This window comes from Silene latifolia, chromosome X (assembly GCF_048544455.1).
Source record: "Silene latifolia isolate original U9 population chromosome X, ASM4854445v1, whole genome shotgun sequence".
In the NCBI taxonomy this organism is placed as follows: Eukaryota; Viridiplantae; Streptophyta; class Magnoliopsida; order Caryophyllales; family Caryophyllaceae; genus Silene; species Silene latifolia.
Window position 1 is genome coordinate 279027008 of NC_133537.1, and position 7480 is coordinate 279034487.

Genomic DNA, 7480 nt, shown 5'->3' on the forward strand with positions numbered 1-7480 from the left:
ATCAAGAAGTTAAGGGTCCACGACGATTCCTCACTCATCATCAATTAGGTGTCCGGATTATGGAAAATCCGAAGAGACAAATTAGCACCATACCGAGCAAAAATCAATCAAGAGGCCGAATTCTTCGACCAAGTCGACTACTTCCACTTGCCACGGGAGGAAAATCAATTTGCTGACGCCTTAGCAAAACTTGTCGCGCTCGTCAACATACCTGACGACATGACATTTATGCCCTTATGTGTCGAGAGAAGGAGCGAGCTAGCTCACATCTGCGCCATCAACAACGACGAGGAGAACCATGTCGAACCTTGGTACTAAGCCATCCTCAACTACAAAACCAAAAACTAATTCCCTCCTAACTCTGATACAAGAGGACAAAGAGTCATCCGTTTACTTGCATCACAATTCGTGATAAACCAAAAAAACCTATACAAAAGAATACCCCAAGGGATTCTTCACCTTTGCATTGATCACCACAAACACAAAAAAGTAATGGAAGAGGTCTGCGACGGAGAATGCGGACCTCACATGAGCGTGGTGATTCTAGCCCGAAAAATCACGCGGTTAGGTTACTACTGGACCACCATGGAAGCCGATTGCAGAAACTACATCCAACATTGCCACAATTGCCAAATTTTCGCCAATATACAACACATACTACCATCCCTCTTATACACCATGACATCACCCTGGTCTTTCTCGACTTGGGGCATCGACATCATCGGGAAAGTCAACCCGATAGGCACCAAAGGGCATTGCTTCGTCCTCGTCGTCATCGACTACATCACCAAATGGGTGGAAGCGCAGTCCTATGCAATTTTGACCGCCAAACAAGTGGCCAAGTTCATCCAGGACAACATCATCTGCATATATGGGGTACCCCATGAAATCATTAGCGACCAAGGCTCCCACTTCCGGGGGGAAAGACAACCCTTGCTGGACAAATACAAAATCAACCTCCATTCGAACACCAACAGGGGCCACACCCTTCTACCTAGCATACGGTATGGAGGTGGTTCAGCCAGTAGAGTTGGAGGTCCCATCTCTACGCATCCTAGTGGAAAGTAAAGTTCCTGAGGTGGAATGGACCCATCGAAGGTTTAAACAACTCATGCTTCTAGACGAACGGCGACTCAACGCCTTGCACAACGTCCAACTACACCAACGACATTTACAACGGGCATTCAACAAAAAAGTCATACCCAGAAACATCAAAGAAGGTGACATGGTCCTCAAGTCGGTTCGAGCACCACTACCCGTCGATCCGAGGGGGAAATTCAAACCCAATTGGGTCGGGCCATACCTGGTCAAGAAAAAACTTTCGGGGGGCGTAGTGAGACTGTGTGACCTAGACGGGGAGAATTTCACAAACCCGACCAACCTAGACCAACTCAAGAAATACTACCCTTGAACCTTAGTGACCACAATATCCCTTTCAAGTCAATTCCTCAAAAGCGTTCTGATTTGAAATTGTGTGTTTCAAACAACCTTTGATCTGTCAAAGGCCACATCCATTTGCATTCAAACCAAAACATCTAAACTACGAGCATGGTTTGATTTCACCTTTTCAGGTGGATACGTAGGCAGTCCTTTCTTACACAAGAAGGACACAAGCACAACACCCAAACAAAATTGACAAAACACCTGAACTACAAGCATGGTTTGATTTCACCTCTTCCGGTGGATACGTAGGCAATCATTTCATACACAAGAAGGATACAACCATCCCCACTCACAAAAAAAATCATCCATATCAACTTCAAAACAAAAGGAAAGGAAAAACATTCCCTTTTCCACACAAAATACAAAAATGAAGCCTTTCTCCCTTCCCACAAAAATCCCCTTTCACATGTGCAATGTTTAGGTTCCTTTACAAGATGGATGGAAGAAACAAGCGTTCACAACTTCTTACGACACAAGCAATCCTCTTATTTAAGTAATAATGAGAAGGATTACAAACTTGACAACAAATAAAGCTAAGCAAGTCTACAACTTGTCAAGGCTAGAATGTCGACTAAGACATCTCACATAGTAAAACTAGCACAAAATACACAATACATAGCTAGTACAACTTAATAAAAACAAACAAACACTATTACAACATAATAATAAAGTGGGTAATGGAGGTCTTCATTCTTCCATTCTACCCTTGCCTTTTCCCTCGGGGTACATCTTCCCTTGCTCTTCTTGTAGGCCCGCCTAGAATGGACTTCCTCTTCGGAACGGATCCTCAACGGATCTACAACGGCAACAGCCTCCGGTCTCTTGCATAACCCAATACTCGGCCCAAAACGAGCCTATGCACGACCCACTATCTCTTTGGGATCCAAGCTTCTCCTCTTCGGTGGCCTCATTACATCCGAGCTAACATCATCGTTAAAGTCGTCAAAGAAGGCATGGTTGGCCTTGCCAACCTCTCTATACTTCAAGTCGACGACCTCGTCCTTACGGAACTTGTACCTTTCTTCCAAGGTTTGAGCTCCTGACCACTCGACATAAGCGGGAGTCACCCATGTCGTGGCAATGGAGTTTGTTACCTCCCAAGTTGGCCGAGTGACCCACCACCTCTCGAAAATATCCATAAGCTCGGAGTTTCAAAAAACACTCTCTTGGACGAGAGTATCTTGAGCGGGCACCTTTTGTCGGCGACCCATTTGCCTCATAAGCCTTTCGGGATAAATGAAGGAATCAACCTTCAACCCCAACACCATCAAAGAACAAGAGCTAGCGGCCGAAGCGGGCAACCCTGTGAAAGACCTCAAGTGCCACCAAGGCACCAGCCAACGGATATGAGGACCACCCTCCTTCACCAATCTCGAGGTCCAATAGGCCTCGGTGGACGCAAAACTATGCGAGTACAACTTCTTCCTCATAGTAAGGTGACGGAAGGAGTAGGAAGAAGAATCGGCCAGAGGCTCTACATACCTTAGCCTCTCCAAGAGCCACACTTAGAGAATCCTCGGAGATCCAAACGAGGGAGCCTCTCCACAAGATCCTTTCTTGTCCAAAGCTTGGATGATCTCGCCAAGCACCAACCATGATGGATCCCAACCGTGCTCTATTTGCTCAACTATATGCACAAGGGTCATACTACTATACCACTTTGACCCTTCCTTCTCCAAGGCATCGACAAGGAGGTATGCATGCAATAGGCAAAAGGCAAGAGCCCTTCTCCTAGCCACCTCCGAGACATTAACATCCAACCAGTTTGAGAAGATATTGATGAGAGCCAACATATCCACACCATGGGGAGCAAGGAGAAAGTTCACTTGTCTCGTCGACTAGCCCAAAATTGAACGAAACTTATCTTTGTAACACAACCGAGTCGGAAGAAGCACCAGAGTATAACCCGGCCACCCTCCAATGACGCCCACTTCTTCGGCAAGAGGGAAAATTTCACCTTTTGGGAAAACGAAAACGTGATGTTTCGAATCCCAAAACCGAGAGCATGCTTTAGGATACGAGGATTGCACCTTGACTTGACGAAGCACCAACAATTGACCAACTCCCATTAAAATGAGTTGATACTTCTCAGGAGGCGATAAATCCCGACACCAATGTCGCAACCTGTTTTCGAAAGTATCCATGAATTATTTTGTGGAAGAAGAAGAAGGGTTTTCGTAGAGATGTTTTTTGTGTTTCGGATGATGAGACAATGAAGCACAAACATCCCTATTTATACAAAACAATCAGCGCTTTTTTCCGAAAAAGGGGGAAGCTCATTTGCATCGCCCAGAGGCTCGCGCCTCTTTGGGCTGCTTCTCAGGATCCACACCTTGATTTTTCCCTATCAAGTTGTGTTTCTTCCTGACACCTAAAATTTCTCGCCTTAAGGCTCGCGCCTCTTCGGGCCTCTCTGGAATTTTTTGTGTTTTCTCACACTCACATTTCCTTGTTTTTGCGTTTTACGAAATCTGACACGGTTTCAATGACGCAGCTTTAAACATACGAGTTTTTCTCTTTTTTTTAGGGGGAAGGACTAGTCGCCCCGATCCGCGACGGATCGTTTTCATGTCAGTCGACAGTCGAAAAATCCGAAATTTTTTCGCTTTTTCTCATTTTCCACAAAAATCGAAAATTGATAACACAACGTCAATTTTCTTCAAAAATTCAGACTCTTGCAAATCCAAGTCTTGATCTCACAAATATCAAAACCAAAGACACTCGCAAAAATCCCTTTTGAAATTCAATCATAACGGTTTGAGTTTTAGTTTTTTCGAGTCGCAAATAAATTTTCAGCAAAATTCGGTGCAATTTAATTCAAACACGACTTAATTTCTCGAAATTTCAAATCAATTTCTTTTGAAAAATCCAAACGTGACGATTGGTGGCGGAATTTTCAAAATTTCTTTTCAATTTTAACTTCGAGCCATCATGGTTATTATTGTTTTCATCAAATGCTTTTGCGTATTTACGTGTATGCGTACATGCTACCTATTGTCTGTTTTCTACACTAACGATGCAGGAACAAATGCAAAGCAAAAGAGAATCAGCCGCTGACCGTGCTTCTCCGAAACACATCACAAAAAAGCCAAACAAAATAAACTACAAACAAAAAACACATATATACAAACCGCCTCACGCAAAATACATCAACACACGTTTGATACAAACGACTGACCACACAAACAGGTTTCGGTACAAGTATTTATCATACAGACACTGGCCTAAAACAACGAAGTGGGGGCTATCTGCCGCCTACCGAACTAAGCATTCCCTATCCTTCTAACCAGAAAAGAAAAGGAGCAGCATGGAAAAGAAAGGAGTAACCGCGGAACCAGAGGTGGTTACCTAGACGGTAATACCTTATTCCTACTCCGTAACAAAAAAGAAGAAAATGCCCGGCAGACTTCGGCATGACAATCAGGAATTGTGACTCAGTGCATCGCCCCGACGTTAACCCCCAATCATCGGAATTCAACTATAAAAATGAGCCACGACATAGAGTGCCACCTTGATGTTGAAACCCAATCATCAGAATCCAACGACGACTGAAAACGACAATGTAGAACGACTAACTGGTGTTAACCCCCAACCATCAGACGTCCCAATTTATGCAGACAACAGCCAATGATCAACACGTGATCAAAGGCCGGACAAAGGCCGCCAGGGAGAAACACAACTCGAAAAGGACAAGACAACAGCCATCTCTCTTCCTCCAGGATCATCCTCCTCCACTAAAGCCTCAGCGACGAATCCAGTGGGCCCAGAAGCCTCAGAACACTCACCTGCAATCAGGACTAAACAAAAACGTAAGCCAAACTTTCGGCAGTACGACGGCACAAAATGGACAAAATCCAAAAAAAAAAAACAAGCCACTTGCAAATGTAAGAAAAAAAAACAAGGGCAAACCCGCCCACACTCATCCAGCAAAACACTTCACAAAAATTCACAAAAAATGACTCGCCCTTCTTTTGAAGCAAAAGACGAGTCAAGACAATGACAAAAATACAAAAACCACCCAACACTTCAAAGACCACACAAGGTCCGCAAAATAAGCAATAAAAATTCCCGACATAACTGGGTATTTTTCACAGCTCGAAAAAGGCAATTTTACGCCAAGTCGGGCACAAACATGTCAAAAATTCAAATTACGACCACAGCAAAGCAACGTGATTTAATCACGTCTCAAAGTGACCTAAACTATCATTAAGGTCCATTTCAAGACAAACGAGCTCATTTTGAGCCCAAACAGACGCTTATTTCATCAGCATAAGACCGTCTCACAAAGGCAAAAATTCAATTTTTTCCCACAACGCCCAACGAAGGTTCAATATGGAAAAGACGATCTCCCCCGACTACAACGCAACTTAGTGGGGCACATAACTCAAGCAAACAAACAAGACATTGTGAAATAAGACGAATTTCAGTTTCATTCACGTTTTTCGAGCCCTTTGGGTGGGAACAGGGATCAAAATGCAAACTAAAAGCACCCCTATACTCCTAAACAGGTTTTTAACCTAATGCTATCGTCAATTTCACTCGAAAATGGGCCAAAGAAAACGCCCAAATTGATTTTCGAAGCGTTAGGGTTTCGCCCTAATTCAATTGACAAAAAGACAAACAAATTCAAGTGGAATCAATAGGATTTACATACCTTGAGATGAGATGATGAATTTGGCACGAACACAAGCAAGAAAACACAACCGAAAATGGCGATTTTTTTGGTTTATCGTGTTTAAAGGTTGAAGATGAAGCAAAATGAGGAGCTGAACCTCCTCGCGTCTTTTTACTGAAAAAAGGAGGGCCTCCTTGCCTCGCAGGAAGGCTCGCACCTCTTTGAGGTGCTCGCTGCTCTTTCAGCAAAACATTGGGCTTTGGCCCAGTTTTCACACTATTTTCACAAAATTTTCAATGACGGAATTAAAAGCCGTCGTTTCTTCAAACAAAAACAAATAGTGAAATTCAAATTCGCTATTTTCACAAAATTCTCAACGACGGAAATAAAAACCGTCATTTTCGAATCACAAAAACAAAATAGCGAAATACAAATCCGCTATATTCACAAGTTACAAATTTCAAACGATGGAATTAAAGACCGTCCCTTCCTAAAAAAAAGAAGCAGAATAGCGAAACTCAAAGTTCGTTATTTTTCTTTTTTAAATTTCAAACGACATTAAAAGCCATCACACCTTCAAACAGGATAGTGAAACCCACTACTCCTTACAAATCTCAATTAACGAGGAGACAGAATCAAGACCGTTATCCCCCAAACACACATCAAATGGCAGAATTCACGTCCGCTACATCTACAAACTTCCAACAAACGACAATAAAAACCGTCACCTCTCTTCGAGATTCGAAATCACCGTCATCGATAGGAGCCAGGCTCACAAGCCCATCTCTTTCCAGCGCTACAAACATCCAATTCAGACACCGAAATTCCTAGGTAGGATATCAGAGGCCTCCCCACGGAGCCCGCTATACTCAACGACCTCTCGAAATAGGCCCGTCCAACATGCCTATTTTCTACTGTGGACCATCCAACATGGCTGGCGAGCCTCATAACGCACACCTTCAACATGGCTGGTGAGCCTCACAACGCACACCTTCAAGGTGGCTGGCGAGCCTCACAATGCACACCTTCAACATGGCTGGCGAGCCTCACAACGTCCACCTTCAACGTGGCTAGCGGGCCTCACAACGCACATTCAACATGGCTGGCGAGCCTCAAAACGTACCTTCAACGCGGCTGGCGAGCCCCATCATATCCGCAAAACAGCCGACGAGCCTTTGCCCGCAAACAAGAAATAACTCAAGGACATATCCCGAAGATGCCTTAGGTTTGACTCCTTCTTATAGCTAGCGAGCGTTCGTACGTAGTCTAACGGACTTAAAATAACCTGCACGGATAGTCGACAAACTCTAAACTGTTCCTGATGACAGGTCCTTGACTCGTATCCCCGAGTCGCCTTGGCGTCGCCCTTCCCGACGGCAAGTCCTTGACCCGAATTCATTCAAGCCACCTCGACGCCACCTC